The 23,537-nt window shown below is 38.9% G+C and overlaps 1 protein-coding gene and 1 non-coding gene across 13 annotated transcripts in view; one reads left to right on the forward strand and one right to left on the reverse strand.

The window, feature by feature from the left end:
* The window catches only part of ABI1 (abl interactor 1), a 129,692-nt gene that overhangs the window by 93,916 nt on the left and 12,239 nt on the right, over window positions 1-23,537 (reverse strand). The window lies entirely within an intron of this gene.
* LOC125171384 (U6 spliceosomal RNA) lies at window positions 12,783-12,885 on the forward strand. The gene has a single exon (XR_007154301.1). It is a non-coding gene; the product is annotated as a U6 spliceosomal RNA (small nuclear RNA).

Genomic DNA, 23,537 nt, shown 5'->3' on the forward strand with positions numbered 1-23,537 from the left:
TGTATCAATTCAGCTGTTTCAAGGTAGTGGAGAACATGGTAAGATCATAATTCCATGAGCATGAGCCCAATGCCACATTTCACCTGCTATAAAATGAGTTGACTGGTCAAAAGTAAGTGATAAGAAATACCAGAGGAATGGTGCTATCTCAGGGATTCAGTGTCAGCTCTCTCCAACTGGCCAGCTGGTCATTCAGCAGCAGTGGCAGCCAGGTTGGCCTTGGTGAATGGAAGTCCATATTGCTAAGCATATACACAACCTCCAGCCTGCCACCCTGACATCATTTTCATGAGCCCACTGAGCAAGGATAAAGGTGGCTGGGGAAAGAGACTAGAATCCAGAGGTTACACCTTGTCCACTTGATTACAGAGATCCTTCTCTGTTGAGGTTACTCTTTGATGGGCATTCACAATGAACACAAATATTACCTGATATCCACTGAGAAGCATATCTATATACCTATTCCGCATACTTCCAATTATGTTCTTTCCAGGTCCATAATGAATTAGCCCAACAACTGCTACTGCCATGAGTCAGAGTGGATCTACATCTCTAACCATCTCTTTCCAAGCAAAAAGTTCCACTGCATTGCTCAAAGTTCCATTCATCAGGAGAATTTCCCTTCACCACTCCCCTTCTGGGTCACCCCTGAGTGTGGCTACAGTGTCATAAATATCCATCTTCAGGTGGTACCAGCATATGATGTAAAACCATCTGTAAATTCAGCTCAAGATTTTTCTTCTTCAGAACAGAAGGCCTCTGGAAATGGATGGTGCAGCACAGTGGGAACAGCTGGGTGGTGGAGGTAAACAGGTCAACGGTGCCTGGGACTCCCTCACAGACCTGCTTCGTGTCTTCCTTCAGGTGGGGAGCCTGACACGACAGTGGCTGTATGTACTGACTCCGTGTCCAACTTCTAAATGCCAACCAGACTGTCCTACATAAATTCTCTGCTATGCCTGTTCCCATCCAGCAGTGGAACAACAATGTCTGCTTTCAGGTCACCCACATGTTCTCTAACATCAAGATGGGCATCTACTTTGTGTCCTTCAAACACTGGGGCCAGGACACGCAGTTCTGGGCTGGTCACTATGGAGCTCATGTGACCAACTCCAGTGTGGTTGTGCAGGCCCACTGGTCTTAGTCAAGGGCTATCCTTGCAACAACCTGACTGATGCCTTCCAGGACCTGGGACTATTGGCAAGGACTTCTCATTAACCAAGGGCATGTACATCCTGACATCCTGACATCCTGGATACTCCAGAATCCATTTGAGGGTCCTGCTGGGCCCCCTCTTCAGGTTCCGCAAACTACTAGATCTACCATCAGATCTACCTACTGCTGTTGGTAGGGCAGTCCTTCAGATCTACCTACTGCTGTTGTAGGGCAGTCCTTCCCCTGTTGGTGCAGGGGGGATGACACAGGTGAGCACCCAGGAATGCTGGTCCTGGAGAGGGCTCTTCACCTTCACCCCAGAGGTCCTCTGATTCAACCACAGTCCCCCTCTACCTTTGTCTCCTCTTGTTTCTGCTTCAGGGGTTTTATTGGTCCCTTTTGGGAACTCCCCTCCCTTCATCTCTGAAGTAGAATCTTGTCCTTATAGCTGGGAAAATTCCAGCCACCTTGAGTGGCACACTTAACCTCCTGAAGCTTCAGGGCTGGGACCAGGTCTCGCAATTGAAAGTCAACTAGTTCAAAAAATGTTTGGAGATCCTCAAGGAACCCTGTGATTGTGTGGTGTATAAAATTATTTTTTACTTTGAGGGGCGCCTGGGTAACTCAGTCGGTTAAGCATCTGACTTTGGCTCAGGTCATGATCTCACAGTTTGTGAGTTCGAGCCCCATGTCGGGCTTTAGGCTGATAGTTCAGAGCCTGGAGCCTGTTCCAGATTCTGTGTCTCCCCCTCTCTCTGTCCCTCCATGCTCATGCTCTGTCTCTCTCTGTCTCTCAATAATAAATAAACGTTAAAAAAAATTTTTTTTAATTATATTTTACTTTGAAATGTTTCATGAACATTGGGAGAATAATATATCAGCAACAGCTATCTGCCAGTCATATGTAATAAATTTATTATTTTGCAAAAAAAAAAAAAAAGATTTTTCTTCTTCAATCAACTGAAACTCCTCATGAGACCACAGGTACAGGTTAAGAGTGAAGAAGCAAAGATGCTGGGGTATGAACCACAAGAAAAGGTGTATATTTGGTAAAAAGCTAGTAACAAATAATTATGTACCTGGTTTTTTTTAAAGAAATGTGTATATTTATACACACTCAACAATATACCAATATATTAATATATCAATATGTTAGTAGTTATCCTTCAGTAAGGAGATATGGGTGATTTTTAATATTCTTTGTATTTTTTTCTGTATCCAATTTTTTCAATGATCATTATTTCAATAATCAGAAAGAAATTATTATTTTTACTTAGAGAATTTTTCTTATATAATCTTAATGGGAAAAAAACAGAATATGTATCTGTGTATATAGTGTGACCTAATTTTGCTTGGTATAATTAAATACCTATACAAACTAACCCACCAGATATTGAGAGGGGATACATCATCATGTTAACAGTTGGATTATAAACGATTTGTGCTTTCATTTTTATTCTTTTGTGGAATTTCCAAATGTTCTATAATAGCCATGTAACATTTTTACTGCAACCAGCTTGCAAACAGCAGGAAACTAAAACTAATGCTAATAATACCTCACTACCACCCCACCAAATAGGAGAACAGAAAGAACTTGAATCCTTGATACTACTAAGTTAAAGAATTAACCAACCCTGGGACAATCCTACCTTGGAATTTCTTGTGATATAAAATAATAAATGTTCCACATTGTTTAAGCTTGAGTTGTTCATTACCTACAGCCAAATGCATCCTTAAAGATTTAATTTTTATATGGGAGAGGGGCAGAGTAAGTTCCCAAAACAGGTTTTGGTTAAACTTGAAAGTAACAACTTTAATACTCCTAGTCATATAGACAAAAAATCTATTAGGGTAACTCCCAAATTACCAAAGTCATTTTCTAAACTAGTCCACTAATTTATGGCTGATTGTGTTACTCATTAAATGTTATCTGAGAAATCAGTCTAGTTTGCCCTTCCCACAAGGCAATCATATTTTAATATGTATCAGTCTGCTCAGGCTGCCATAACAAAATGTTGAATGGCTTCAACAACAGGAATTTATTTTCTTACAGCTCTAGAGGCTAGAAAATCCAAGATCAGCCTTCTGTTTCTGGTGAGAGCATTCTTCCTGGCTTACAGAGGACCAATTTTTCATTATGTCTTCAGATGGTGGAAAGAGACTGATCTCTGGTGTCTCTTCCTCTTTTAAAAGGAACCCAGTTCAGGGGCACCTGGGTGGCTTAGTCGATTAAGCAGTCGACTTCAGCTCAGGTCATGATCTCACAGTTTGAGTTCGAGCTCCGCATCAGGCTCTGTGCTGACAGCTCAGAGCCTGGAGCCTGCTTCAGATTCTGTGTCTCCCTCTCTCTGACCCTCCCCCGTTCATGCTCTGTCTCTCTCTCTCTCTCTCAAAAATAAATAAACGTTAAAAAAAAATTAAAAAAAATAAAAATAAAAATAAAAGGAACCCAGTTCTATCAGAGCTACACCCTATGATCTCATTTAATCCTAATCACCTCCTTGAAGGCCCTATCTCCAATACAGTCACAAGCAGGGTGAGGGTTGGGGCTTCAACATATAAATTTGGGGTAAGGGCCCATAATCCAATTCCTCAAATATCAGAAAACAGAGCTATCTTACAAATACCCAAAATAGACTTTTTTTAAGTTTATTTATTTTGAGAGAAAGAAGGGGAGAGCGCGTGCAAAAGCTGGAGAGAGGCAGAGAGAGAAGGGGGAGAGAGAGAATCCCAAGCAGGCTCCACACTATCAGCACAGAGCCAGACACTGGGCACAAACCCATGAAGATCATAACCTGAGCCAAAATCATGAGTTGGACACTTAACCAAATGAGCCACCCCAGGAGCTCCCAACATATACTCTTGATAATAATACTATTAACAGCTATATATTTATGCTCCAAAGCATTTTCACACAATAAACTAAGCAGACTCCCTGGTTTCAAAGATAAGGACACTACATAAAGCTCAGAGATATTAATTTGTCCAAAGATCCTCTAACTAGTAAATGGAGGAGCTAGGACTGGAACCCAGGTCTGCATCTTAGTCCAATGGTCTTTTTTTTTTTTTTTTTTTTTTTTTAATTTTTTTTTTTTCAACGTTTATTTATTTTTGGGACAGAGAGAGACAGAGCATGAACGGGGGAGGGGCAGCGAGAGAGGGAGTCACAGAATCGGAAACAGGCTCCAGGCTCTGAGCCATCAGCCCAGAGCCCGACGCGGGGCTCGAACTCACGGACCGCGAGATCGTGACCTGGCTGAAGTCGGACGCTTAACCGACTGCGCCACCCAGGCGCCCCAGTCCAATGGTCTTTACACATCTCTCACTCTTCTCATATGTACTTAAGGGACTGAAATTTTATTTAACCTAATGTTCTGAACAAGCGAAGCAGCTTGAGGGTCAGAAAGAAGGGCAAAGAGCAAAAGACAGAGTTCAAAGCAGAATGTAACAAGCAACAAGAACATTAGCTTGGAAGTGAGCAAGCTTCAGTATTCATACTCAAATAAATGTGACTCTGTTAGGAAATTACTTAAGGACTATAATGCAGGCCCAATGGGGAAATAAACCACAAGACTAGAAAAAACCTACAGGCCCTTGAGGAATTTGGAATTCATCCTGAGGCTAAGGGATCCACTGAAGGATTTTCAAGAAGAAAAGGCATGAACTAGTTTTTGGTTTTAGAAAGAGCACTTCAGCTGCAGTTTTATAAAGCACATTGGGAAAATGAAGAGAAGACAAGAATCGAGACAGGAATTCTATTGTATTAATACTCTGTACCACACACAAGAAAGGAATTTTTATGTTAAATATCCCACTTACAGTAACTTACAATGAGGAAAAAGAAACTTAGTGATGTTAAGCAATCTGCCCAAAGTACCACTGCTAGGAAGAACAGAACCACTATGTCTCCAAAAGTCATGGTCTTCCACTATACCACCTGCCTCCCAGTCTATAATTCTATAATTCTAACAGTGAATAAAATACAATTCTAATGTGTCAGAGTGAAACTACTAACGTAGTTCCTCTAAGATAAACCTCTCCAAGTCATCATTAACTAATTTATATACCAAATGAATTCTAATTAACTGAAAGAGAATACAGTGAGAAAGTTGACTTTCTTAGGGTAGCTGAGAATGTTTTTGATCTACAGAACAATGCTGTGTATAGAGGTTCTATAAATGACAGAAACAAAAATTAAACATTTTACACTTTTCTAAGTTATTCCTCACTGGGCTAAAGTAACAAATTCACATCTTCAATTCATACTCAAATGTGACTCTGTTAGGGAATTACTTCAGGACTATAATGCATCGTTTTGCCAACTACTAGGTAAGGTGGTAGTTAATACTGTCACAATCAGTACCACCCTTAATTAACTGACTCGTACTTAACAAAGTACTTCTGCTTTAAAAAAAAAAAAAAAAAAAAAGGTTCTATAAATACCAACAAAAGTACCTTGTCCTACCATTGACTCTGCCTATTTGCTCACTTATACCAGCTTACAATAGTCTCACAGAATCAGTCTTGGCCCCGTCTCCATCCTAGTCATTCATTAACCACATTTTCCAAACCAAAAATCAGGACCAGTATGACACTATCTAACAACCTATATTTACTGGGATTTCTTAATCTGTAATATAAAAGTATGAGATCTATACAAGTATAAGAATCAATTAATAAATCTTTACTGAAATCAACTGAATTTTCTAAGTTACAGCCATGCCAAAAAAAAAACAGATGTAGAATCATTCATGTAGCTATTCCAAAAAATCTGAGATATGAACAGAGGGATGTTCTATTCAACATTATAAAATAGAAAAAGGCCATTATAAAATAGAAAAAGACAAAAGAGGAAGAAATACTTTATTAATAAATTACCACATGCTGAATCCAAACCAAATAATTTAACCAATTAGAACTCTAAATGCCAATTAAGAGGATACAATAGCATTAAAAAGAAAGCTACGTAACAAAATATGTTCAAGATCTAATATGGAGAAAACTATAAAACTCTGATGTAAAAAATCTAAGAACTAAAAAATGGAGATATTCCATGATCATGAAGAAGGAGACTCAGTATTGCCAAGATGTCATTTATTCCCAACTTGACCTATTCAATGCAATACCAATCAAAATCTTAGCAAGTTATTTTGTGACTACTGACAGATTCTAAAGTTTACATGGAAAGGTGATATCAGCAAGACAGCCAAAAAAGATATTCCCCAACATATCCACCTTCAGTCACAACAATCTAGCATCCATCTACAAACAAAAGTGCCTTTGTGGGAGCCATGAGATCCAGAGAAGAGACTGTAAAACCCTAGTGCAGTCCAAGAGTGAGGAGAGCTGTTCTAAGAAGACAGGCCAGCACCCAGGCAGCTGACTTGAATGTCTTGGCTACAGACTCAGAAGCAGCTCCTTAACAGAAGAGTGACTTATTTACAGCCCCATTTGGCTCTGGTTCAGACACTAGTGCCATATGCCAAGAGACCTGGAAGGACCCTCACCCACCCAGGCATCAGGTAACAGACATACAGACAAATGGTCCTGGATGTGGACCCTAAAGTGGCCGATGCCAACTCCAGCTTCTCAGAACTGGTCTATGAGCCCTTGAAGAGCACGAATTTAGACAATCGCTCACAGATGAGAGAACCTTTGTGGAAGTCCAAGAGTCCATTAGAAAAGATCCTATACACCACTGGGAAAAAAAAAAAAAATCTGAGAGAAGAGGAACAGTTTGACTTTACCCATGTTACCCTTCCTCCAAGACAGCTCCAGCACAGCTCACTGCCAAGAGAGCCCTTCTCAGGCAATGATTTCTCCTCTGCAGTCAACTTAAGAGTATATGAGCGAGTACCTGACTTCCCCAGATGTGTGACACTGCCAAAGAAGCCAATTTCTTTCTTGCCCCACCCAGAAAACTAAGCCATGAGCTGCATAACTAGGGGAGTAGTGGGCAGCTAGCAGACCAGCAGCCAGATCTCAGAACAGAAGGCCCAACCTTGATCTGCTGGGGACACACTGCCAAACTGGCCCACAGGCATCACTGGTGCCCCACATGCCTGACCCACACACATCCCCACCTCATAACTGGCTCTCTGTAAGCATACCTGACAATGGTGAAAGTGAGCTTTTCCAGAAGGCTAGTGAGCACACACAGAAAGTCAGCCCAAATCACCAGGCCTGCGATACATCATTAACATGAGCGTGTAAGCACCACCTATGGGAAAGCCAAGTAGGCCTTCAGTACCTAGAACGGCACTTTGTAGAATCAAAAACAAACACAGAAGCTTAAGAATTCTGCCACAGGGGCGCCTGGGTGGCGCAGTCGGTTAAGCGTCCGACTTCAGCCAGGTCACGATCTCGCGGTCCGTGAGTTCGAGCCCCGCGTCAGGCTCTGGGCTGATGGCTCGGAGCCTGGAGCCTGTTTCCGATTCTGTGTCTCCCTCTCTCTCTGCCCCTCCCCCGTTCATGCTCTGTCTCTCTCTGTCCCAAAAATAAATAAACGTTGAAAAAAAAAAAAAAAAGAATTCTGCCACAAAGAGAGGCAAATTTAGAGCAGGCATAGCCGCAGCAGATTGGTAAAGGTCTCAGAATTCCCAGCAGAGCTGACAGAAGACAGTTCTGTCCTGAAGTCAATCAGTAAAGACAAGAGGAGGTGACTGCTATTTGAAATGTGAAGACAACACAAGAATTCAAGGAACATGAAAATTCAAGGAAAAGATACCATCAAAGGCCCACAATAATTTTCTAGTAAACAACCCCCAAGATATTAAGTTCTATGATTTACCAGATAAAGAATTCAAAATAGGGGCACCTGGATCACTCAGTCAGTTAAGCTTCCAACTCTTCAGCTCAGATCATGATCTTGCAGTTCGTGGGTTCGAGCCTCATGATGGGCTCTGTACTGATAGTGAGGAGCCTGCTTGGGATTCTCTCTCTCTCCCTTCCTCAATGCACCACCTCCAACTCATGCTCACTCTCTTTCTCTCTCAAGGTAAATAAATAAACTTAAAAAAAAAAAAAAAAGAAAAGAAAAGAATTCAAAATAGCTGTTCCAGGAAGTTCAATGAGCTACAAGAAAACAAAGATAATTTAACAAAATCAGCAAAAATATACAAACAAAATGAGAAGTTTAGCGGAGACAAATCAAAACAAATAAACAGAAATTCCAAAGCTAAAGAATACAATGAATAAAATAGAAAATGCAGTGGAAACAATCAACAGAAACATGGATCAATCAGAAGAAAGAATCTGTGAAGTAGAAAACAGGAATCCAGTCACTGGAGAACAGAGAAAAAGCCAATGTAACTCTAGGACAGCATAAAAATAAACAATTTGTGACTACTGTAGTTCTACAAGAAGAGATGTCCTAAATTAGGAAGGCAGAAAACTTTTTTTTTTTTAATTTTGAGAGAGCATGTGTGAGCAGAGGAGAGGGGCTGAAGGAGATAATCTTTTTTTTAATTTACTTATTTATTTTGAGAGAGAGAGCACATGCAGGTAGGAAAGGAGCAGTGAGAGGCAGGAGAGAGAATTCCAAGCAGGCTCTGCACTGTCAGCACACAGCCAAATGTGGGGCTTGAACTCACAAACCATGAGATCATGAACTGAGCTAAAATCAAGAGTCGGCCCCGTGGGGCACCTGGGTGGCTCAGGTGGTTAAGCGTCAGGCCTCAGCTCAGGTCATGATCTCAAGCCTCCTCCCCACCCTCACCAGGCTCCGTGCTGATAGCTCAGAGCCTGGAGCCTGCTTCGGATTCTGTCTCTCCGTCTGTTTTACCACTCCCCTGCTTATGTTCGCTCTCTCTCTCTCTCTCAAAAATAAACATTAAAAAAAATTTTTAATACATATATATATATGGAACTCCTACAACTCAACAGCAAGCAAGCATACAAGCAAATAAATGAATAAATAACAGAGAGGACCTTAAGAGCTTCCCAAAGAAGACATACAAATGGCCAACAGGTACATGAAAAGATGCTCAACATCACTAATCACCAGAAAAATGCAAGTCAGGGGTGCATGGCTACCTCAGTCAGAAGAGCATGAGACCTGATCTCAGAGTCTGTTTGTGACATTTTATTGGTCATGAGTTCAAGTCCCACACCAGGCATAGAGCTTGCTTAAAACAAAATTTTCTTTAAAAAAAAAAAAAAAAAAAAGAACAAAAAAGGCAGGGAATGCCTTAAGAAATAAAAATGCAAATCAAAACTATAATGAGATATCACTTCACATCTGTCAGGATGGCTATCATCAAAAAGAAAAGACATAACAAGTGTTGGTGAGGATGTGGAGGAAAGGGAAACCTTGTGCTTAGTGGGTGGGTTGTAAACTGGTACAGTCACATGGAAGACAGTAAGGAATTCCTGAAAAAAATAAAAACAGAACTACTATATGATCCAGAAATCCCATTTTTAGGTACATTTCTAAAGGAAATGAAACCAGGATCTTGAAGAGATACTTGCACTCCTATATTCACTACAGTATTATTCCTAATAGCCAAGGTATAGAAACGAACTAAAGTGTCCATCTACAGATGAATAAAGATGTAGCACATACAAACACCCACAGAGAAATATTTTCAGCCATGAAAAATAGGAAATCCTGCCATTTGTGACAAAGTAGAATCAAAAAAAGCCAAACTCAAAGAAACAGAGAGTTTACGGCAGTTGCCAAGGGTGGTGATGGGAGAAATGGGGAGATGCTGATGAAGGGTACAAACTTCCAGTTATGAGATGAGTAAGTCCTGGGAATCTAAGGTACAGCATGGTAACAACAGTGATTTAACAATACTGTACCATATACCTGAAAAGTTGCTGAGAGTAGATCATAAAGGCTCTTACCACAAAACAAAGTAGTAAATATGTGAGATGATGGAGGTGTTAACTAACCCTATTATGGTAATCACTTTGTAATGTATACTTGTATCAACTCACCATGTTGTACACCTCAAATTTACACAATGTTGCATGTCAATTATATCTCAATGAACCTGGAAAATTTTTAATAAATTTTAGATGGAGAGACAAAAGACTCAGAATAGTCAACACATAATTTTGAGAACAAAATTGGAGAACTGACACTATCCAACTTCAAGACTTACTATAAAGCTACAGTAGTCAAAACAGTATGACACTGGCAGAACAAAAATACAGATCAAAAGAACAAAATAGAGTCCATAAATAGGCCCATATAATTAGCCAATACATCTTTGATAAGGGAGCAAAGACAATACAACGAAGCAAGAAAATCTTTTCAAAAAATGGTACTGGAACAGATGGACATCCATGCGCAAAAAAATGAATCTAAACAAAGACCTGATACCCTTCACAACAATTTATCACACTCCTGGATCGCCTGAGTGGTTCAGCAGGTTAAGCCTCCGACTTCAGCTTGGGTCACGATCTCACAGTTTGTGGGTTCAAGCCCCACACAGGACTCTGTGCTAACAGCGTGAGCCCACTTTGGATTCTCTGTAACTCCCCCCACCCCTCTCCCACTCTTGTGGTCTCTCTCAAAAATTAATAAACTTAAAAATAAATTTATCACAGTCCTACTTAAATGTAAAATCCAAAACTGTAAAACTCCTAGAAGATAACAGAGAAGAAAATCTAAATGACCTTGGGTTTGGAAATGACTTTTTTTTTTTTCAAGTTTTACTTATTTATTTTGAGAAAAGAGAGGAGAGGGGGAGAGAGGCAGAGAACAAATCCCAAGCTGGCTCCGTGCAGTGCTGTGAGTGCAAAGCCCCAAGCAGGGCCTGATCTCACAAACCATGAGATCATGACCTGAGCTGAAACCAGGAGTCAGACGCTTAACTGACTGAGCCCCTCAGGTGTCCAATAGCAATGACTTTTTAGATACAACATTAAAGACATAATCTATAAAAGAATTACCAAGCTAGACTTCATTAAAATTAAAAATTTCTTAAAAATTAAATATTTCTGCCCACAAGACACTGTCAAGACAAGACAAGACACAGAATGGAAGAAAATACTTGCAAAACATACTTGATAACAATGATTATCCACAAAGTACAAAGAACTCTTAAAATTCAACAATAAGAAAACAATCCAATTAAAAATGGACTAAAGACCTTACCACCATCATCAAAGAAGACACACAGAAAATAAGCCTATGAAAATATGTTCCACATCACATTTCACGGGGAATGCAAATTAAAACAAGCTATGACTAAATATTAGAATGGCCAAAATCCAGAACACTGACAACATCAAATGCTGATAAAGATATGGAGCAACTTGAAATTTCATTCATCAATGGTGGGAATGCAAAATGGTACAGCCACTTTTGAACTGAAAACTTATGTACACATAAAAACCTGCACAAAAATGTTTATAGCAACTTTTACCCATAACTTCCAAAACTTGGAAGCAACCAAGACGTCCTTCAGTGGGTGAATGGATAAGTAAAGCAGTACATTCAAACAATGCATTATTCAGAGCTAAAAACAAAGGAGCTATCAAGATAGGAAAGGACATGGAGAAACTTTAAACGCATATTACTGTGTGAAAGAAGCCAATCTGAAGAGGCTATATACCATATGATTCTAACCACTATATGATCTTCTTGAAAAAGCAGACCTATGGTGACAGTAAAAAGGATCACTGACTGCCTGGGGTTAGAATAGAGCATGAATAGGTGAAGCACAGAGGATTTTTAAGGCAATGGAACTACTGTGTATGATGCTATAATGGTGGACAGCTGTCATCATGTATTTGTCAAAACCTAGAGAAAGTACAACACCAAGAGTTAACCCTAAACTATGGAAACTAGTAAATTACAGACTCCGGGTGATAATGATGAATCAATGCAGTTTCATCAACTGTAACAAACAAACCATCCTGGTGAGGGATGTTGATAATGCGGGAGGTTATGCATGTGTAGGGGTAGAAAGCATATGGGAAATCTCTGTACCTTCCACTCAGTTTTGCTGTGAACTTAAAACTACTCTAAAGTCGTCTATTTAAAAAAGAAATAAATCCATTTCCGTCAGTATGTTACTTCAAACAGTTTTGGTCCATCAGCAGTATAGCACAGCAACTAAAGTTCAGGCTGTAGAAGAGGTCTCTATAAACTATGACCCTCAGGCTAAATACTTGCTCCTGGGGGCACCTGGGTGGCTCAGTCAGTTAAGTGTCCAACTTTTGGTTTCGGCTCAGGTCATGATCTCATAGTTTGTGAGTTTGAGCTCTGCGTCAGGCTACGTGCTGACAGTGTGGAGCCTACTTGGGATCCTCTCTCTACCTTTCTGTCCCTCCCCTGCTCACTCTCTCTCTCTCAAAACAAATAAATTTTTAAAAAAATTTTTAATAAATAGATATTTGCTCCTGTTTTTGCAAAGTTTTATTAGAACACAGTCATATCTATTAATTTACACATCTATGTCTTACTACAAAGGCAAAGTTGAATAGTTATGACAGATAATACAGCCTGCAATGCCTAAAATAATTACTATCCTGCCCTTTGCTGAAAACATCCTGCTCTAGAATGAGTGATTCTCAACCCGAGGAGGATAGCAACACCTCCTGATGAGTTTTTTTTTAATCCTGAGGCCTGAACTTGATCATCCTCATTTCCCCCCTTAAAAGATTATAATTTCATGCTTGCTTCGGCAGCACATATACTAAAATCGGAACGATACAGAGATTAGCATGGCCCTGCACAAGGATGACACACAAATTCGTGAAGCATTTCATACTTTTTTTAAGAAAACATGTCATGTAGGTTGTTTAAAAATAAAATGCATTTAAATTTAAAAAAAAAATTATAATTTCATTGGTCTGGGGTAAAGTCATTAGCTATTATTGTATCAATACAAAAAATGTGTATAAAACAGCAAAATACACAGAACAAAGTCAGGATACCCACTAATATAAAGGAAGGACATTAATACACAGATCACAGAGACCACACAGTACTAATTAATAAATTGGAACCATAGTTTGGCTTTGATCACCATGAAGCCACAAAGATTAAAAAAACAAGATCATTATACGATTTATACTGTTCATGAAGTCAAAACATCTTGGTGGAAGCAAATTTTTTCTAGGACTTCTAACTGTAAAAGTAATGTTTTATTGCAATTCTTCTCAGTGATGTAAATATTTACTCCTCCTCTCACCTTAAGTCATCTCACCTCTTCACTCAAAATCAAAGCAAAACAGGGGCGCCTGGATGGCTCAGCTGGTTGAGGGTGCCACTCGATTTCGGCTAAGGTTGTGATCTCACTTCGTGGGATTGAGGCCCATGAAAGGCTCTGCGCTGGCAGCACAGAGCCTGCCTGGGATTCTCTCTCTCTCTCTCTCTCTCTCTCTCTCTCTCTCTCTCTCTCTCTCCCTCTCCCTCTCCCTCTCCCTCTCCCTCTCCCTCTCCCTCTCCCCTCCCCTGCTTGCATGCTCTCTCTCAAAATACATAAACATTTTTTAAAAATCAAAGCAGGGCCACCTGGGTGGCTCAGTCAGTTAAGCAACCAACTTCAGCTCAGGTCATGATCTTGTCGATGCCAAGTTCAAGCCCTGCATTGGGCTCTGTACTGACAGCTCAGAGCCTGGAGCCTGTTTCAGATTCTCTATCTCCCTCTCTCTGCCCCTCCCCCATTCACACTCTGTCTCTCTCTCAAAAATAAATAAGCATTAAAAAATAAAAATAAAAATAAAACCAAGCAAAACAAAACAAAAACCCAGAGAGTACCAGGATTTTCACCACGGTACAGATAGCACCATGCTGCCTTTCTTCCTTTTCTTTTTTGGTGTGTTTGCTTTGGGTGGTTGGGGGCGGGGGGAAGGAGGAACAAGGATGAGTGGAAGAAAAGCACAACTGAACTGGAGATAACTGGCTCTATATTCCACAAGATATTAATAAACACTAACATAATAAATCCACTAATAAAAGCAGTTCATACATAAATGATTTATTTAGACCTATCAATCAATTTTCCTGCATTTACTTACTTATTCATTGGTTTCTGTTGACTATGTCAAAGGTGTCTACACAAAGGAACAGAACACATATCAGGACATAGCAAAAGCACAAATTCATCTTATCAGTATTAAATTTAAAACATAGTTTCTCTTTTCAAATGTGGGAAACACTGAACTGGTTATCTACAGTTTAATGACAGTGGTCTGGCTGTTTTCTGACTGAGATATCATCTCCTCAACTACCCTCCCCTACACATCAGACACCATCAAAATTTTGCAAACTACTTGTAGCTCTCTCAAACATGCCTTGTACACACGCTGTTCCTACTACCTACACCTCCCTTGCCTCCCAACCTCCCCTGCCCCTTAATTCTTTAAACTCATGACTCAGTTAAACTTAGCCTTTATGAGAAGTCTTCCCTAAAACCCCTAAACACTGCACTGTTCCTCAAAAGTCTCTCTCAAAATTTTCTTTTTTAAAGGGACAATTCTCAAACATGTAAGTCCACACATGTTTTGAAAGTGCTTATAAAAAGATTCTAAGTGTCTAAAAATGTCAACATCTATAATACAGAAGATTATGACAGAACATCAAAATTAACATCAGAAGGAAAAATCTGCACCACAACCTCCTGCTATCATTCTATACAGCCAGAGACCTTGGAGTCCCTTTCCTTTCTTTCCTCCCTCTCCTAGCTTCTGCCCACACAGACAGCTAACAGTCAAGCCTTATTCCTATTCTCCAACCCACTGCTCTGTCAATCAATTTAGCTGTGGAGGAGTAAAACCTGGGAAGTGTCTGAACCAACTGTGTACTAACGGTTGAAAAGAGAAGGTCTATAGATTCACTTCTATGACTGCAAATTACCTTCTGTAGGCGTATTCGCTTTATACTGGAGGAGAATGGCTACAGGTAAAAATAAGTCATCTTTGAGTTCTCCCTTTCCCTATCTACCCATATCTCTCCTTAATCAAGGCTTCCTGATGCTTGCATTTATTTCTTCCTTTTCAATCTCAACTGCAGCTATCTCAATTCAAGAAATATTCTTTACATCTGGACAAATACAAGTCCTCTAACTAGTCTTTGTGGCATCCAGTCTGTCTCTTCACTAATCCATCCTGCACCAATGCCAGATGAATCTTCCTCAACTACCTCATCCTTTGGAAGGATACAAAACAAACTTGACAACAGTTTGGAGAAGGAATGAGTAGGAACATGGGTAGAATAAGAAAGGGGATTTATAAGTTTTGCCTTTAATACAACAGTATTATTTCCATCTTTTATAAGAACGTATTCAATATTAAAAAAAAAAATACTGCTTGACATTTTTTCTAACCACAAGCAAAATTCTGAGTGATTGCCAAAATTAAAATTGAAAACTCTTCCAAAATAACAATTATTTTCTTCCATACAGAATATTTCCTCATTTAAATTTAAGTACTAAAGATCAATTTTATCATCTCTAAATTTAAGGCTTCTATTTAATCTATTTAATCTTCTATTACTCAATGATTTTTACATAACTGTATCACATATAATAGACATCACAACATGACATCACAATACTTACCATAGCCTTTCATAAAGACAGTAAGTATCTGTTGAATATCAAATAACTATTTGTTGAACTACTTCTAGCACATCCCTATAGCCTCAAACACTCCTTTTTCTAGAAAAGAAAAATAAGTAGTCAAGCCTACCACACTGATTCTAGGCACTAGAGATTTTAGATAATTCACTACCACTTAATACCATCAACTCTAAACTAGCCTTCCCCCAATCTCTTCTTGGGCTCCTTCCAATCCATACACAAGCCTCCTTCCAATCTGTTCTCCACTCTTAACATGAGTAATCGTTTTTAAAAGTAAAAATGATAACATCATCCCATTGCTTAAAACTTTCAATATCTTCTCATCAGCCTCATAAAAAAGACCAACTCGGGGCACCTGGGTGGCTCAGTCAGTTAAGCGTCCAACTTCAGCTCAGGTCATGATCTCACAGTTTGTGAGTTCGAGCCCCGTGTCAGGCTCCGTGCTGACAGCTCAGAGCCTGGAGCCTGCTTCAGATTCTGTGTCTCCCTCTCTCTCTGCCCCTCCCCCTCTAGTGCTCTGTCTCTCTCTGTCTCTCAATAATAAATAAACATTAAAAAATGTTTAAAAAAATAAAATAAATAAAATAAAAATAAAAAAGACCAACTCTTTGCTCACTGTACTCTAAAGCACACACAGGTCTGTATCGTTCAAAATCACTCTGTGCTCGGGGCGCCTGGGTGGCGCAGTCGGTTAAGCGTCCGACTTCAGCCAGGTCACGATCTCGCGGTCCGTGAGTTCGAGCCTCGCGTCGGGCTCGGGGCTGATGGCTCGGAGCCTGGAGCCTGTTTCCGATTCTGTGTCTACCTCTCTCTGCCCCTCCCCTGTTCATGCTCTGTCTCTCTCTGTCCCAAAAATAAATAAACGTTGAAAAAAAAAAATTTTTTTAAAAAAAACAAAATCACTCTGTGCTCACTCACCTTTTGGCACATATATAAAAATATAAATGTGTGTGTGTATATATATATGTATGTATATATGTATATATATATATATACATATATACATACATATATATATATATATATATTTCTGTTCCCTCCGGTAAGCACATTTTTCCTTCTCTCAAAACTTTTTGGCTAACATTCACTCACTCTTTAGATCTCAACTCTAACATTATTTCTTTGATACACCAGGCTAAGTGGGAGCATCTTTTTATCATTTTAAAATTAGTATTTCATACTCTTTCATAAAAATCATATAATTTGAACAAGTTCCTATTACATACACATTCCAAAATTTTTAGCATTGTTGAAATTTGGAGAAAACAGATATATGAAACTTTTTTAAGTATTTCAAAATTAATGCTACTGAGAGGTAAAATAAACAAGACCCAGAATATAAAAACTATCCAAATAATTAACATGGTATATGCTAAGAGAATTCCTACATAAGGAACTTTAAGTTTTTTATGAGGTATTACTCAAGCTACTTTAGTCAGAGATGCCCAATATATATGTAGTGCTATACAGTCATACCTAAAATTCAGATGCCCATTATTACCACAGAAGGAAGACATTAAGTCTATTATACTAAACCAATCATCTATACCAAGTTTCTCGAAATGTGGTCTGCAGACCTCTGAAAGTACCTAAAACTCTTTCAGGAGGTTCACAAGGTCAAAAGTATTTTCACGATACTAACACTATTTGCCTTCTTTTCTGTGTTTACATTTGCAATGATGGTGAAAAAGCAAAGGTGAGAAACCACGAGCCTCCTAGCATGAATCACGTCAGTTTCACCAACTCTACTAACAGCTGTTGTGCTCTATACTGCAAACGGGGGAGGGGCGGGGGGGACTTCATTTAAAAATGTTCTTGAAGAAATAGGAAAAAACACTAATTTTATTAAATCTTGATCCTTAAGATGACTTTTATGTGACAAAATGGAAGTAAACAAAAAATACTTCTACTGCATTCTAAGTATGATGGTTACCTTTAGGAAAAAGTACTCATGGAATTTATCTTTAAGCTGAAAAAAGCCACTTTTCAGTGGAACTTCAAAAAACGACTTTAAAAACAAGCTCGCTGCTACTTCAAAAAACAACTGACAGACTATGATTAAGATAAGCCTATCACCTCAAGGAAAATAATTGTTAATATCTGTTGCCAATGCAAAATTCAAGCTCTCAAGCAAAAATTATAATTGTTGAAAATCTGTATCCATCAACCTGAGCTTGAAAGCTTTTCACTACTTTTCCAAATGACCTATGCAACAATTTCTAATGTAATGGAGTATAAAATGTTCACTGATAATGGTTTCAGAGTCCACACTGCAACCAACCTTTAAGAAACTATTATGCAACGAGTTTTCATGAAGTACAAAGAAAAATTATCCACAATTATATAATCAAAATACTCCTCCCAAATCCAACTCCTCCTTCCAACTACACAAGTGCATGAAGATAGATTTTCTCATACACTTCAACCAAAATAAAATAACAGGTTGAATGCAGAAATAGATGAAAATTTAGCTATTAGCCAGTCACTAAACAGATTTGCAACAATGTAAAAACAGTGCCATTCTTCCCACTAAACATTTTTTTGTTTTGTTTTGGAAGACTATCATTTTTCAAAAAATATACCATTTACATTAGCAGCAACAAATCCATTACATGTTATGTTTACAGAATTAATAACATGCTTTAAACTTTATCTAATTATTAATGCAGTAAATATTGAAAGATATAACCCACCAAAAAAAAAAAAAAAAAAAAGTTCTCTGAGGTCTTCAATACTTGAAGAGTTAAAGGAGTCCTGAGACCATACGTTTCACTACTATGGATCAGCAGAAAACTGCTCAAGAGATAAAGATTCTAACATATCCTCACCTACATTTCCTCTCTCAATAAGACTTGGAAAAACTGATTTTAACAAAAAGGTTTTAAGAATGTTTAAGGGGAATCATAGTTCATAACAACTGGAATTGAATCATTTCCTGAAAAACCTATGTATTAAAGTTTCTTGACAGCGTAATTATAACAAAGTAAACATTTAAACATCTGCTAACAAGGAAATGGAAGGAACAGGTGTAAGTAAATCAGAAATCTTTTTTTTTTTTTTTTTTTTTTTTTTGGAAAAAACTGAAGAACTCAGAAAAACTAATGAAAAGCACCAAACTGTAGGGCTAGAAATCACACACAGAGGAACAAATTTTACTAAAACCAATTAAAATTGTCAATCTGGGGATTAAGGAGTGTACTTACGATGGGCACCAGGTGATGCATGGAATTACTGAATCACTATATTGTACACCTAAAACTACTTTAACACTGTATATTAACTAGAATTAAAATTAAAACTTTAAAAAAATTTTTAAGTAAAAATAAAGAGTTGTCACTCTGGACACTGCGTACTTCAAACTGGTCCTTTTACAGAAGATAAAAGAGAGTTAAAGGCTGGTGACAATACAACTAATTCAGATGACTCTTTTACACTTTATGTAAACTTCTAAGAACTTATGTGCCAGGTATTGAGCAGGCTCTAGAAATACAGAAATAAACAAGACAAACCTGGTCCTGCCGTCTCGGAGACTGGCATCAAGTGTCAAACAGGTGTAATGAGTGTTACAGAGGAAATACATAGGATTCTATGGGAGCATCTAACAGGGTATAAAATGACCTGGAGGGACAGGGAAGAGGTCTCTAAGGCAGTAATCTCCTTATAACTGTCATCTACCAACATCCACATCACTGGAGGGACTCTAACACCTAGCTCACTAATTCATCACTATTCCTATTCTTATTCTTAGTGATGTCAACATAACACTCAGATAATCCACCAAAAACCCTTGCCTCTCACTTGACCTCCTGAACTGAAACAATTTTTTCTTCCATTTTTTCTTCATCACAGTCAAAACTCCCATGGTCATCACTAGTAATTACACCAATTTCAAAAATCCCACATTCTAAACACACATCTCTACAGTTTACTTACTCTAGGATCTCAATTTCAACTTCCTTTCACACCAGAGGATTTCATACCCATTAATTTGCACATTTTTCACTATCCACGACCCAACCAAGATGTGCTGTTAAGTATAAAATATGTCAGATTCCAAAGACTTAGTACAAAAAAAAAAAAGTAAAATATCCCTTTAATTAACTATGCTGGTTGTTTATTATAATAATTCTATTTTGGATGCACTGGGTTATCAAAACGAATTTCAAACTGTTTCTTCATAGTTTTTCTAATGTGGCTATTAGAAAATTTTTAAATCACGTATGTCCCTCACATTGTATTTCTGTGCTAATCTCTTCTGTGATGACTCCTAAATGTTGATCTCCAAACTCTGACTCTTTCCTAAGCTCCAGAATGACCATCTGGCCTATTTGGTTGTCTAATTAGTGTCTCATACTTAACAACCAGAACTCTTGATATACTCCCACACGTGTCCTATGATCTACTGGCATACTTAGAAAAAAAATTTAAACTAGGAGTCATCCTTAGATTCCTTTCTTTTTTTTTTTAATTTTTTTATTACATTTATTTTTGAGACAGAGAGAGACAGAGCATGAACAGGGGAGGGTCAGAGAGAGGGAGACACAGAATCTGAAGCAGCCTCCAGGCTCTGAGCAAGCGTTCAGCCCAGAGCCCAACGCAGGACTCCAACCCACGAACCGTAAGATCATGACCTGAGCCAAAGTTGGACACTTAACCGACTGAGCCACCCAGGCACCCCAGATTCCTCTCTTTCCCTCACACCCCACATCCAATCCACCAGTAAGTCCTGTTCGGCTCTGCCTTAAAAGTATCCAAGCTGTTTGGGGCGCCAGGATGGCTCAGTCGGTTAAGCTTCTGACTCTTGATTTCAGCTCAGGTCATGATCTCAACGGTTCGTAAGTCTGAGCCCGCATCAAGCTCCTGCTTGGGATTTTCTCTCTCTCGCTCTCTCTCTGCCCCTTCCCTGCTTGCACACGCTCTCTCTTGCTCTCTCAAAATAAATAAACTTTTTTTTTTTTTTTAATATATCCAAGCTCTCCCCTCAATTCCCACCCCACCACTAAAGTACAAGCAATTCTCACTTCCTGCCTGGACTACAACAATACCCTCCCTGCTGTCTGATTCTGCTCTTGCATTCCCTTCAGTACATTTTACACTCAGTAGCCTGATTCGTTTAAAAAGTAAATCAAGGGGCGCCTGGGTGGCTTGGTTGGGTTAAGCATCCAACTTTGGCTCAGGTCATGACTTCATGGTTTGTGAGTTACAGCCCTGCATCGACTGTGTGATGCTTCAGATCTTCTGTCTCCCTCTCTCTCTGCCCCTTCCCTGCTAGAGCTCTTACTTAAAACTTAATAAACATTAAAAAAAAAAAAAAAAAGTAAATCAAGTACTCTAATGATAACCCATCACTTAGAATAAAACCAAACCTCTTTTCAAGGCTTTCAACACCCTATATCCTGACAATCTCTCTGACCTTTCTTCTACCAGTTTCCCTCTCCCTAACTACCCCCTAGCCACATTACCCTTAGAAAGATTTTTCCTTTTCCTCAGATCTTCACATGGAAGATGCCATATCTACCCTCCAGGTCTCAGCTCCAATATCACCCTCACAGAGTACCACTTCTAACTTCCTTAAAGAAGTCCTTCTTTCCAATTCAAATTTTTTGTGTCTTGTCACCCCATTTGTCTTTTTTTTTTTTTTCTTTTTCTAGCCAGGTCAGAGTAATATTGGGTTTATTTGCTTTGTTGCATTTAAAATTTTTTTTTAATATAGTTGACATACTGTGTTAGTTTCAAGTGTACAACACAGTGATTCAAGTCTATACATCATGCTATGTTCACCACAGGTGTAGCCACCATCTGTCACCATACAGTGCTATTACAGTTTCATTGACTATATTTCCTATGCTGTGCCTTTTATTCCCATGACTTATTAATCCCATAACTGGAAATCTGTATCTCCCACTCCCCTTCATCCATTTTGCCTACCCCCTCTTCCCTCTGACAACCATGGTTTGTTCTATGTGTTTTTAAGTCTGATGTCACTTTTTGTTCATTCATTTTAGTTTTTTAGATTCCACATATGAGCTAAATCCTATGGTATTTGTCCTTTTTGGTCCAAATTATTTCACTTAGCATCACACCCTCTAGGTCCATCCACGTTGCCGCAAATGGCAAATTCTCACCCTCTCTCATGGCTGAGTCATATTCCATTGTACACACATACCACATCTTCCTTATGCACGTGTCTATTGATGGACACTTAAGTTGCTTCTGTATCTTGGTTGTTGTAAATAATGCTAAAATAAACACAGGAGTGCATATATCATTTCAAATTTGCTACCCAGTAGTGAAATTATTGGATCACGTGGTATTTATATTTTAAATTTTTTGAGGAACCTCCATAACTGTTTTCCACAGTGGCTGTACCAATTTACATTCCCACCAACAGTGCACAGGGTTCCTTCTTCTCCGTATCCTCACCAACATTTGTTATTTTTTTTGTGTTTTGTGATTTAAACCATTCTGACGGGTATAAGGTGATTATCTCATTGTGATTATCTCATTTTGATTTGCATTTCCCTGATGATTAGTAACGTTGAGCATCTTTTCATGTGTCTGCTGGCCATCTATCATTATGCCTTCTTTGGGAAAATACCTATTCAGGTCCTCTGCCAATTTTTTACATCACTTTGTTTGTTTTCCCATTTAATTTTCCAAACAACACTCTTTGTTATCTGAAACAGTCTTATTTTTTGGTGTTTACTGTCTGTCTCATCTCTATAATGAAAACTTCGTAAGGGTAGATAACTTGCTTTACTCACTATAGTATCTCTGGGACCTAAGAATATACCTGACACATAGTAGGTATGCGAAGGATTTTCATCAAGTGAAGAATGAATGAATAAATACAGTAATTTTTTCTGAACTACAAGACCTGACAAATGATAGTATTCAGACTGAGAAGAACTGGTTTTCTAGTCAAAGAGAATGACATTAGGGGCGCCTCAGTGGCTCAGTTGGTTGAGCATCGACTCTTGATTTTGGCTCAGGTCATGATCCAAGGATTGTAGGATCGAGCCCTGTGCTGAGCATGGAGCCTGCTTGAGATTCTCTCTCTCTCCCCCTCTGCCTCTCCCTCACCTGTGCTCTTTCTCTCTCGAAAACTAAGAAAAAAGAAAACAGAGAGAGAATGACATTTGCAAAGGCAGAAAAGAATAAAATTTCAAAACCTGAAAACCAAATATGACTGGTAAGATGAGGGCAATGGGATGAATGCAGCAAGACTAGAAAGATGGGAGCTATGCTATTATACAGGGGCCTCTTAAGTCTTATTGTGAGATTGTATACTTATAGGGAATCACTGAAAGATTTTTAAGCAGGGAGTGACAGGTTCCACGTCCTCTCTTTCCCTGTGCCCATCTCCTCTGCTTACGCTGTCTAAAAGAAAAAAGGGGAAAAAAATAATATAAAGACAATTAGAAGCCACAGCAGTCGTCTAAGTTTTACCCTGGGGTGGTAGAGATGGAATAGGCAAATTGAAGAGATACTTAAGAAGAATCAACAGGACCGGTTACAGATGAATTGGGAGGAGGGGACAAAGAGGAATAACGGAGTCAAGAATGATGCCTAGGTTCTAGGGGAGCCTGGGTGGCAGCTGAGCATCCAACTCTTGGTTTTGGCTCAGGTCATGATCCCAGAGTCATGGGATGGGGCCCTATATGAAGCCTGCTTAGGATTCTCTCTCCACCCCCCCCCCCCCGCCACTCTCTCTAAAAATAAAACTAAACTAAAATAAATGATGCCTACGTTTCTAATAAATGAGTGAGTAGACAGTAGTAGATTGGGGAAAGGTAAGGAATTCATTTTCTAGCACGTTAAGTCTGAAGCACATGGGATTCA

This window comes from Prionailurus viverrinus, chromosome B4 (assembly GCF_022837055.1).
Source record: "Prionailurus viverrinus isolate Anna chromosome B4, UM_Priviv_1.0, whole genome shotgun sequence".
NCBI lineage: Eukaryota > Metazoa > Chordata > Mammalia > Carnivora > Felidae > Prionailurus > Prionailurus viverrinus.